We start from the raw sequence: 13,242 nt of genomic DNA on the forward strand, positions 1-13,242 counted from the left end.
AAGAGGCACACACAAATGTACAGAGGAGTCTAGTTTCAGAACATGTTCTCTTTGAAACCCCCTCCCTTTCTGGCTGCCCTTTCAGCATTAAGCCCTTGCCCACATGTAAATCCTGCTAACACCACTGTTGCTCTCGGAGAATTTGCTTTGTGGAGCTTGTACAGCCCCTAAAAGGACTTCTTCTTGATTGCCAAACCCGATGTGGAAACCTAAAACAAGACTTCATGTTTGTCTGTGGTGGGAGGGGATGGAGGTGGAATCAAATATTGTAAGAACAGCAAAAAGGACAGCAATGACAGAAGATGTGTTTGTGAATGAATGTTTTTCAAAACACTAGGGCATTTGACAAAAAATGGGCAATTATTTTTGACAAGCAATGGAGTTGCTAAGCATAATAACAATGTATTTGCAGGTGAAAAACACACATTCTGTTTCTCCAGCAAGGTTCCCCTTTCTGCTACACTCTGTATGCTTGATTCAATTTTTTTGGAGATCCCAGTAAAGAACATGGGAAAGGTGGCCATGTCTATGGTTTTGTACAATCTCCCAATCCAACAAATGGGGTTCAAGAAAAACAGAAGACGCATGGTTTAGCAATTATGAGTGACCTACTTTAGTTAGCCACTGTAATGGGCAGAGCGTGCTGGCTTAAGAATCTTTTCTAAATATATCTTGGGCTTCCATTCTGTCACAGCCTGAGCTGGCAGATCAGCAATGTTTGGCTCATGGTGTCAGTAGGGATTGGAACACCTGTGGGCTGAAGGACTGCTCAATACAGCTCTGCAATTTTTGAACTTTTGCAGCACTCATTCAGTGGTTTAATATGAGTCCATGTGATTGATCACAGATTACTAAGGATTTAAATGCTATCAGCCCAGAGTTATCAAGCACCAGCTACTGATAGAGTCTGGGAGAAAAGCAATCTTCATGTGTCAATTCTGTGTGCTTCTAGGAAGCAAGAGCCAGATTTCTCCCCAGCAACTAGGACTCAGTCAGAGACATAAGAAATGTTGGATACCTCTGAATCTGGAGCTTGCATGCAGCCATCATGACTAGCAGTCATGGTCACACTCAAACGTTCCTAGTTTGTTTATCTTTCTTTGAAGGCTATTTAAGACCTAGAACCCTTTCTCATTACACAAATATACCACTATGATTCCACTTTAACTCTCATGGCTACATTCTATGAAATCTTGGGGTTTGTACTTTGGGAAGGCACTAGGGCTCTCTGGGTAACAATTCTAAATAGTTCTCCCTAAACTGCAGATCTCAGGATTCCATAGAATGGAATCACGACAGTTAAAGTGGAATAATAGTATTATAGTTATATAGTGTGAAAGCCCCCGTTGGCCTTTTCATTATACCCCATGGTGGGAGTTAAAGGTAAATTAAAGTATGTTTGTGCAAAGATATACTTATATTTGTTTTTGTCTGTTTCATCCTTCATCAGAGCTAATCCTACCATTAAGCAGAATGAAGCAGCCTCTTCAGGGAGGTAATGCTCCCTTCCCTGTATCCCCCCAGTTAACCCACTGTACTTCCTTAATCTACCTTGAAATAACTGTTCACCACTGCCCTGAGCTAAACAGAGGCAGAACAACAGCAAGATACACCTCCATTGTGCTTGGCCCAGCTGTTGCTAACAGCTCCCTGATACCTCGGCTTTTCTATGTCAACTAGCAACAGCTAATCCAGAAGGCTGCCTGGACAATTTTTATCTAACTAGTGATTGTAAGTATTATGCTTAATCCCTCCTTTCCAACCACCCTCCTTCTCATTTCTTTTTAAATTGTGTCTCATACCAGTCAGTCAGTCGGTCAGTCAGCCTTTATTAGGCATAGAAAAACAACATGCATTTAAAATAAAACTTCAGGATCGTTATTAAAATTTAAGACATAATCTTGTTGCCTCCACCAGAAAATTGGCCATTAACCTGGTAATATGTGGGGTCTGATCTTACAGTAAATATTCCACTGATAACCCATCCAATCAGATATTCATTTCCAATAACCTTCTCAACAGTTTTCCCCTTGGAATTATATACAATGGACAAAGCAATACAGTAAGATGGAGAACACCTGGAGCTTGATCACAGTGACATACACGATTCAAAAATGGGGTCTGCAAATATCTGCCCCTGGTCACATTTGAGAGGTGTACATTCAATCTTGCAAACAAAAAGGCCTTCCTCGACACCAGGAAGTATCTCATATCTTCAATTGGACTGTAAGCTTGGGGAAATAGATGGTCACCCTATAGTCAGTTGCTCTAGATGCCTTTTTAGCTTAAGAGCAGAGTAAATATTGTATCGTACACAGTTCTTTCACAAATTCAATATTTTTTTGTCAATTCAGTTGTTACTGAGCTTTGATTAAATGTAGACACTGATGTTCCAGTGTGATTTCTTGTAGTGCTTTTGAATAGATATTTTGGTGTGTGTTTATATCAGCAAATTAAAGTGTTTTGAAAATCTGTTAGATGACTTACACCTTTTCTTACTCTTTGCAAGACAAGTTCTTTCAGGCTGCATCTGCACTGCAGAAATATGCAGCTCTGGTAATATACTGCAACTTAAAAATGTCAAAGGAAGTTGCAAAAAAAAAAGTACATGATGGAGCAAATCTGAGTCTACATTTGGGTTTAGATTAGAACATCAAATTCCTATAAAATCAGCATACATTTTTTAAAAAGTTTTTTTGATCCTCAGTTTTGCATGTCTGTGTAATTGTTATTTAAATTCTTTCCTAATACTCACTGGTATGGATTTTGTCTTTTCTCACTGTTGCCATTGCATGCTGAAGTTGTGTTAATGCTAGATTCTGTCAGTGTTCTGAGGCATTTGTTTGCTGTTGTTGACCTGAAATTTCAATGAAGATTCCAAACAGCACTTAACATATTGTTATATTGTTCTGCAATGTCCTCCCCCGTATCTAATGTTCCTCATGGGTAAATTCTATTCAGCAAATTTCCTTTCCCATGTTAGTTAAAAGTTTCCTGTTCATAAATCCTATCTGTTTTCTTGCTTTTTGTTCACTGAGAAATTGGGTGCCTACCAACACATCACCAAATAAAAGATAATACTTTAACAAACTAGATGGCAAGAGGACTAAGGGCTGTATAAACTGCCCAAAAGGGCCAGCATGGGGGTGAAGAGGGGGTGTGGTGGCTGCACGCCATATACCCTAACTCCACCCTCAAGCTGCCATCACATAGCCCACCTGACCAGACGGTGGGCAGCATTGCAGTGCTCTGGCGGCGTGGCAACTACACACTGCACACCAAAAGGAGCATCGTAAAGTGGTGGTGGTGCTCCTTCAACAATGGGGACCAACATGGAATAGTTTGGAGGACTGTTATCCAGGATCATAGACTCCTTTGCTACCCTGATGGGTCCCCAAATAGAACCAAAACCCATACAACTCTATGAGCTAGCACTGGTAGATAACAAGAGGGGGAAAGAAAAACCCACACTAGTACATCCATCTCAGGCTTATGTGAGCCAGCAAGACTAAGAAAATGGTACCAGCCTACTGTAGAGCTTCATCCACCACCACCAAACAGGACTGCCCCCAAGTGCCACTGTAAGGACTACTCAGATATCATCTGTCCTGCCCTGAAGGGATAGAAAAAAGAATAGATACACCTTGGTAAGCTACTTTCATCCACTTCTCAGTACCAGCTTCCTCCTTCCTTCAACAGCCACCGGAAGGGCTACTCTGATATCATCATTCTTGCCCTGAGGATATGAGAGAAGAAGCAGATGGTGTATGATGCTCTTCCCCTTCCTCACTCCTATCCCTCCTTTCATGCCTTTTCAGTTGTAAGCCTGAGGGCAAGGACTGTCATAGTACTGATTTTTGTAAGCTGTTCTGGGACACCCCCCCTTTTTTTTTTGGTTGAAGAGATGACTAAAAATAATAAGTCTTTCTGAACTATTTTTAGTTTGCCATATTGCCAATTTAAATTTGTTGTGCCTGTTTGTGTTGTGTTTTGTTCTCAGGTTTTTTTAAAAGGAAATTAATTGCCTTTTATAACTTCCTCATGTCTGCTCATTAATCATACTTGCTAATGATACCTAACTACCATTCTATTGAAGCTGATGCTATGAAGAAATAGCATATTTTTATCTGTTTCTTTCTGCTTTGCATCCAAGGAAGTAGACCAAAAGCTTATGCTACAACCTCTCTCACACAGTTAGTCTCAAAGGTACTATAAGATCTTTTTGCATTTCTGCTTTGTTGTATTTCTATACCCTGAATGGCATCTAAGGGATGTTATAAGTAAGCCTGTAGGTATTCTTTATTGTTTATTGGTCAGTTGTGCGGGTGCCTCAGTTTTGGCTACTATGAAGGGAAGCTCTTCAAACTGAGTTTGAAAATCTCTGGGGCAAGAAGTTACCTTTGGACAAATAGCACGATCAGGGGGAAGATTATCACATACCTGTGCACTTCTCCCATTCATGTCCTGTGCGTAAACTGTAATAGATGTGTCATTAGGTAATAACGAAAACTTCCCTTATTATCCAATGATGCATCCATTACAGTTTACACATGGGATTTGAATGGGTGAAATGCCACCGATGCCACCGGAAGACTACAGGCTGTCTCCCAGCCATGCTTAGCTCATCATTTTTGCAAGGACGGAAAGTTTCCATACTTCAAAATTGGCAGGTTAAGCATGGCTGGGGGATGGCTTGTAGTCTTCCAGTGGCATCGGCAATGTTTTGCTGTGTGATAATACCCATTTTCATCCATTCAAGCCTGTTCCCAGCCTTTGCCCAGATCAGGTGAAAAAGGAAGTGTGATAATCTCCCTAGTCTGCTTCTGATTTCTTGACTCCCTTCTGATTAATGGCTGAGCCACAGTATGGAACATCTTGAATTATTTCAATGTCTTCATCATCTACTTTAAAGTTATGTAAATAATCTGTAGTCATTATTTTGTTTTCTTAATATTCAACTTCCTTGAAGAAACGCAATGGTCCTGTGGTTATTGTAATCTTTGGTGTCCCCTTTCTTGTGGACTGGAATATATATCAAGTGTTTCCAATCTATGGAACATTGTTTTGTTTTCTATATAAGTTTACAGATTTTAGTTAGAACTAGAACTAAAGTAGATTCTGCCTCTGTAGCCTGAAGCAACTCTATTGGTATGCCATCTGTTCCTGGTGATTTGGTTCTCCTAAGTGCTCTGTTTCTCCCAAGTGCAACTTCCACTTCACTTTCTAAAACTGGAGATTCATCTTCATATGGTTCTTTCTTGAATAAATCTGTCATCCTTTAATCTATTTTATATAGTTCTTCAGTTTAATGTCCCACTGTTGGTTGCAGAGCATCCCCCCTCTTTTGAACAATTTCCTTTTTATTTTTTTCAGATCTTGTGGAAGAGATCTCTTGCTCTTCCTTTTTTGTTGTCAATTTCTATTTCTTTATATTGATTAATAAAGTAATTTTCCTTGTCCCTTCCCATAAGTCTTTGAACAGTTGCATTCAGACTCTATTTCTGTTATTTTCTTTTTACTTTTGCTTCTCACCTGTCCTTAACTGCTTGAAGCGTTTCATCTGTCATTCATTGAGGTTTCCCTTTCTTTTTGGCTACAGATAGTGTCTTTTTGAATTTTTCCCTGATAATGGCAATTTTTACATGGGCAAAAGTATGCGACCATAGCTACTGTCACTATCACACAATTGCTCAAAGATTACCAGATGATGGCATGATAATCGTGTCATTATCCCATGAATAAAGAGGAATTCTAGCATCACTTTTCATTCATGGGAAAGTCTTGTGAATAAAAAGCGGCAGGAGAATTACTCTTTATTCATGGGATAATGATGCAATTATTGTGACATCACACAGCGGTGTCTGATAATCTTCATGCAATTGAGCAATATTGATGGGAGCACATGTGAAAGTCTCCCTTGTCTCTGGCTTCAATACAGAGTGGTTAGGCTTAATAGTACACATCTATTTTTCACATTATCTTTAAATTCTATGGGGATGCTCTTCAGGTTGAATTTTGGCATGATGGTTGGTGTAGTGTTGTTCTTTAGCTTTATTCTACTTTTTATATTATTTGTTCCTGTTCTTTGTTATAATCTGTTCTTAGTCTTATTTTTGCAGAGAGAATGGGGCTTCTCCATCTTGTGTTTCCAGGTATGTAGTCTACTTGATTTTTATATTGGCCAGGTGATGTCCATGTATGTAGTGCATGTTACTGATCTAGGGATAGACTTTCCCAAACTAGAACATTATGCCTATGTAATGCCCCCTCCCCAATCTTTGTATAAACAAATTATATCTATCTGTTCCCTTCCTACATGAGTTTAAAAGCAACTTGGAGAGGTAACTTTAAGATTAATAATAATCAGAGGAAGGATTAAACAGGCTATCAATATTCTCCTTTCTTTCTTGACCTGGTATACAGGCTATGCATTCTGATTTTGTCTCTACAAAAACAAAGTGGAAAGGTACTGGAATGCCATGTACTTTGAGCCTTAGTCCAGTCCTATATATGTATTGTAAGAAATCATCAGGTTTAGCAGGACTTAACATTTTAGTAATTATGCCTAGGATCACAGTTGTAGACCTTCATTATAATGTCAAATTAAATTTGTATGTAAAAGAAGCTAATTTGGTATGAAATCCTACCCTTCTGGCATTCAGATTGAATTCTGAAGAAGAAATTCAACATCTAAATGAAGAAGGAGGAATATCTTTCATCTTGCTTTGGGGCTTGATATTCCTAGTAATAAATCCCAGGGAGATGGATTAGAGTGCAGAGGAGGCTATCAGGACACACAATAAATAAATTCATCACATACAGGTATCATATTTATATCCTGATGTATGTGACTGAGTGAGAGCAAAGGAACTAAATTATTCAAATTCCAGAAGGATTGGAAGAAAAATTTATGAAACTCTTGTCTTTTGGAGCAAAAGGAAAAGAAAAGAAAAAAAGACCAACATACTGTATCCTCCTTGTTAAATAAGCCATCATGACTGGTAACAGAAACATCTTGCTATATGATTTGGAAAACCCTCAAAGAAAACTGCAGGCATGAGGGGCTTTCTGTAAATCAGAAAGACTCAGTTTCAGACACTTTCACTGTGCATTTATTGTCATTTTTTCCTTTCTTCTGTATGATTTTTAACACCTTTGCCTGATGAAGAAACCAGGGGAGCTTTGAAAGCTGGCAACATGCATATTGTGCATTTTAGTTGGTCCAATAAAGGAATCACTGTTTTGTGGCTTTTGGATGTTATTGTACTTTGCTATATGGCCAACACGGCTACCTCCGGATATGTTTTCTAGAAATTAGACAGCAATTAAGAAATCACTGCACAACAGGGTAACTTCTCCCTTCTTCCTGGTGTTTCTTTTGAAATGTGGCTGTGTTACAGCTTCATTTACTAATCGCCTATTTACTGGGGATTATATAACTTGAAGCTTATTATTATTATTATTATTATTATTATTATTAACCTTTATTTATGAAGTGCTGTAAATTTACACAGCGCTGTACATACAATCTTTTTAGTTAGACGGTTCCCTGCCCTCGGGCTTACAATCTAAAAAGACATGACACAGAAGGAGAAGGGAGTGGTGGAGGGAAAGGGTAAGAGGTCCAGCAGTTCCTCTCTACCTCCAAGGCCTGGACCAAAGCAGATGGACTGGAGGGAGGGCTTGGCTTCATAATGGATGGTTAATCTTCTTCCAGGGAAAATACATACTCTCAAGTAGGATAATACATATACAGTACATAGCAATACAGGAAATGGTTTGATAAACAGGCACCAAAAGAACATCAAATAGTAAGCGACAAATATGCAATGCCTGGGAAGGCTTCTCTGAACAGGATGGTTTTCAACTCCGTTTTGAAGCTGGTTAAAGAAGTGATGGCTCTTGCTTGTCAGGGAAGAAGGTTCCAGGAGTGAGGGACAGCAAGTGAAAAGGGGTGAATCCGGGATGGGGCAGAGGAAATCCTGGGCTGAGACAGCAGACCTTGACTACCAGAACGGAGAGCCTGAGTGGGAAGGTGAGGAGAAAGAAGGTCTGATAAGTAAAGAGGGGCCAGCCCATGGAGGGCTTTAAATGTTGACAGCAGGAGCTTATACTGAATGCGGAAAGGGAGGGGGAGCCACTGAAGGGATGCCAACACAGGAGAGATGTGGTCAGAGCAGTGGGTGGATGTGATAATGTGTGCAGCTGAATGCTGGACAGAGATTAAAGGACAGAGGTGAGAAAGAAGAAGCCCAGCCAGGAGGACGTTACAGTAATCAAGTCGTGAGATCACTAGGGCATGGACCAGGATCTTGGCAGTAGAGGCGGAGAGATATGGTCGGATTTTGGCAATGTTGTATAAAAAGAATCTACAAGCCTTGGCTGTGGTCTGGATCTGAGGGATACACAACAGAGAAGAATCAAAGATAAAACCAAGACTGCGGGCTTGCTGGACTGGTTGAATAGAAATGTTGTCCACAGAGACAGAAAAGGAGTGTTGAAGGGTGGGCTTAGGAGGAAAGACAAGAAGCTCCGTCTTGGACATGTTGAGCTTCAAACGCCGATGGTGCATCCACTGCAAGACAGCTGTGAGGCAAGACGAAACTTGCTGTTCAAGCCTTGGAGAAAGGTCAGGGGCGGAAAGATACAACTGGGTGTCATTGGCATACAGATGGTAGGAAAAACCAAAAGAGCTAATTAGTTTTCCTAAGGACAGTATGTAGAGAGAAAACAGAAGGGGACCCAGAACAGAGCCCTGAGGAACTCCAACAGATAAGGGAACAGGAGAAGAAGTCTGACTACCTGCAACTACTGCAAAAGATCTGCCAGACAAGTAAGATCTAAGCCAGTCAAGAACAGAGTCTGAGAACCCAAGGTCAGAGAGTATGTCAATTAGGAGACAGTGATCAACAGTGTCAAAGGCTGCAGACAAATCGAGAAGGATGAGAACAGAGTAAAGGCCATTAGCCTTGGCCTGTAAAAGGTCATTCGAGATCTTAGTGAGAGCTGTCTCTGTAGAATGCCTTGGGCGGAAACCAGACTGAAAGGGATCGAGGATGGAGTTGGCTTCAAGAAACTCAAGACAGCGCGAATAAACAACCTGTTCCAAAACCTTAGAAAGAAAGGGAAGAAGAGAAATCGGACGATAGCTAGACAAAGAGGAGGGGTCAAGAGAAGTTTTTTTCAGAATTGGGGAAATGAGAGCATGTTTGAAGTCCGACAGGAAGGAGCCTGAAGATATGGAGAAGCGAGGGCAGAAAGGAGGGAGCTATAGAGATTAGAAGACGAGTAGGAATTGGATCAAGAGAACAGGTTGCAGGTTTGGAAGAGTTCAGAAGTGTAGAGAGTTCATCCAAAGAGGCAGGAGGAAACACAGACATTTTTTTAGGCGAGGGCGATAGAAGATTAAGAGCAGCAGAAGAATCGGGGGGGGGGGGGGGGGAGACTATGTCAGAGCTAATAGTGGTAATCTTAGAGATGAAATAATTAGCAAAGTCATTAGGAGAGAATAATAAATAAATAAATGATGAAGAGACAGGAGGAAAGGGAGGTTTAAGCAACATGTTGAAGGTGGAGAACAAACGCTGCAGGCACCTCTCATTGGCAGAGATCAATGATTTGTAATAATTCTGTTTTGCCATAGAGAGGGCACGTGAGAAGGAAGAAAGAACAAATTTGAAAGTTCCACCCTCTAATGGGTGGAAAACACTTTGAATACTATAAAGCACAACATAATATATTAAGTAGTATTATCACAACATCATGGACTGTCATGGCCTACTGGTGCTGATACCTAGTAGAATACCAGCATTGTGCTTTAAGCATGCAAACACCTTCAAATGTAACCTGGGCATATGACTGCATCAGTTTTGAAGCCCCTGTCAGGAAACACCTTAAAGAAGGATCACTATGAAAAAGCTGTGGACAGCTGTCTGTCACATAAACCCCAGTCTGTATGAAAACTTAAGATCTGTCTGAGTGATTAACCCTCACTTTGAAGCTCCTTGAACCACAGTAAAAGAAAATACACCAAGCTCCACTCATGGAAAGTTAAAATCAGTAATAATGCCATGGTGGGAAAAAGAGAAAGGGAGAAACATAGGACTCTCAGTACCAGTTTCTGGAGAGCCAAGTAGGAGGCTGCTATTGTCTGATGCCTTTCATGTAGACATATATGGAAATATGATTGGTTGATGTGGAATCTGATTGGGCACAATTTTTCTTTTTTCTTTGTTTTTGTTTGGAGGGAACCTTTTCTCTGGTGAATGAATGGATTTATTTTCCTCTCAAAAGATCTTGCTGTATGAGTGGTGAGATATCTATTTGGTATGGAAGCTTTTGCAGGCAATTGATGTATCTTATGATAGCTAACCAGAGCTTGAAATGTTACTAGTCAATGAACTAATTGCTTAATAATTACTCTGATTACCTAATATGTAATTACTTTTTAATGTTACTGCAGTCCACAAAGGTAAATCTGGAAAATACAGAAAAACGCTTTCAGGTTCCCCTAAATCATCATTTCAGATATTGCACTTCGGAGAAAAATGCAAAAGATATCACAGATTAATCCTTCCTGTCTGCAAGACATGTCAGCCACCTGTGTAACCTTTGTTTTTCTCCTTCTGTTTCTCAAAGTGAGACAACACACACACTCACAGACACACAAGAGTAATGAATGACAGATAGACCACCTGCTCTTGTTCCACTGAGAAATGATGAATTACAGTCATTGCCATGTGGAACACAAAAAGTAACTCTGTTCCACTTGAATATTGAGAGGAATAACTATATACATCAAAGTAACTCATTAAAACAAAATACTTCCTGGCTGTGTGTCTGACTGCATCGGAACATTTTACTTAGATATCTTTGACATGTGAGCTAGATTTTTGGGACCTCAGGGAGCCATCCACCTGATCCTCTCAGGAAGGAGAGGTGCTAGGAGAGCAAGTGATCAGCTACCCTGAAGCCTTGGCTCTCTTGGCTTTGTTCTGTGTCCTTCTCTACTGTTAAGGAAGGGGCAAGGGAGGCTATAGCCTGTTACAGTGACAAGACATCACTTCTTCCAGGACATGTCATACATTTCAACCTTCTGTTCAGAGGAATTCTGAAATGTCCTCGATTTTGAACATAGAATCATAGAATCGTAGTGTTGGAAGAGACCACAAGGGCCATCCAGTCCAACCCCCTGCCATGCAGGAAATCACAATCAAAGCATCCCCGACAGATGGCCATCCAGCCTCTGCTTGAAGACCTCCAAGGAAGGAGACTCCACTACACTCCGGGGGAGTTTGTTCCACTGTCGAACAGCCCTTATTGTCAGGAAGTTCCTCCTAATGTTGAGGTGGAATCTCTTTTCCTGCAGTTTGCATCTATTGCTCCGGGTCCTAGTCTTTGGAGCAGCAGAAAACAAGCTTGCTCCCTCCTCAATATGACATCCCTTCAAATATTTAAACAGGGCTATCATATCACCTCTTAGCCTTCTCTTCTCCAGGCTAAACATCCCCAGCTCCCTAAGTCATTCCTCATAGGGCATGGTTTCCAGACCTTTCACCATTTTAGTTACTCTCCTTTGGACACGCTCCAGTTTCTCAATGTCCTTTTTTAATTGTGGTGCCCAGAACTGGACACAATATTCCAGGTGGGGCCTGACCAGAGAAGAATATAGTGGCACTTTGACTTCTCTTGATCTAGACACTATACTTCTATTGATGCAGCCTAAAATCGCATTGGCCTTGTTAGCTGCCGCATCGCATTGTTGACTCATGTTCAACTTATGGTCTACTTGGACTCCTAGATCCCTTTCTCACATAGTTTCATTCAGCCAGTGTCCTCCATCCTATATCTGTGCTTTTCATTTTTCCGCCCTATGTGCAGTACCTTACATTTCTCTGTGTTGAATTTCATTTTGTTAGCTATGGCCCAGCTTTCTAGTCTGTTCAGGTCATTTTGAATTTTCATCCTGGCCTCTGGAGTATTAGCTACTCCCCCTAATTTGGCGTCATCTGCAAATTTGATAAGCATGCCCCCAATTTTAACTAAGAAGCACATTGATTAACACCACATTTTGCTGCTCCCCTCCAAGAAATTTGTCTACTTGGCAGCCTGTCGATCCTTCTAAAGTTCATTTTTCCTATGAGCAGCAGCAGACAAGACTTGTCCCCAACGCTCAGGGTGCTTTTGTTTCTTGGCGGGGTGAAAAGACAGAAAATTTACAATGGGCTGCGTAAGGACACAGTGCAAAGCCTTTTCCCCTTACTGTAATTTCAGCACAATGGACAAATGAAAGGAATAATTGAAATGTAGATTCAGTCAAGAGTTTATTGCTAGCAAAGTATAGTTTTGAACATTTGTCTTGCTCAGAGTTCTGTAAGTATACTGTAAGCCAATAAGGAATTTTAAGGAAGATAAGTTCATCAGAAAAATATGGTTGAGTACATAATGCAACACAGTATACATAAGATAGCTGTAAATAAACCATTTTAAATGAATTTGTATTTGGACTAGTGTTTTTAGCTTTTATTTTCTAATGTCCCACATTTTTCTTGAATGTTCTACATTTTGCATTGCCTTGTCCTCCTTTGCTGTTAGGACATCTGGGCACCTTGTCTTGAGTAGCACTATTCAAGGCCATCTCTGAATCCACTTTACCCCTCCTTTCATAATACAAACCATGTCTTCTACTTACTGATCTCTATTTCTGGGACAAAACAGACTGTGGCATATTTAGATCTAGGAAACAATGGAATCCCTTTATGTATCCTTGGCTAAATAATACTGCCCAAGCAGCTGTAGCTTTACTGTGGGGGAACAAATCAGAGAGAGAGAGAGAGAGAGAGAGAGAGAGAGAGAGAGAGATATGTTGGGGAGACATTTGCCAGCTGTCCAAGTGATACATTTTCATCACTTGATAATTGCAATGCCAAGTCATCTTGAACATATGAAACAACCATGGCATATTAAATGACTACATTCAGAGTTTTCATAGCACCTGAAGTAACTCCATACAATACTTTCCATCAAGCCAATCTACATAAGGGAACCAGCAAGCCTTTGTCTGTTCCAGATTCATCAGGCAGAACCAGACACCTTGCTGCTATGATCTAATCTGATTAACAGATGATATTATAAATGGATCCACACCAGGGAGGATATTTATAGAAACCTATATCATTACGTCTTTGCATCTGTTAGCATGATCTTGAGAGATTTGCTGGAGCCAATCAGAAGCAGTGTTAG

This window comes from Sceloporus occidentalis, unplaced genomic scaffold (assembly GCF_023333645.1).
Source record: "Sceloporus occidentalis isolate IW3139 unplaced genomic scaffold, rSceOcc1.0.p SCAF_2, whole genome shotgun sequence".
Lineage (NCBI taxonomy): Eukaryota > Metazoa > Chordata > Lepidosauria > Squamata > Phrynosomatidae > Sceloporus > Sceloporus occidentalis.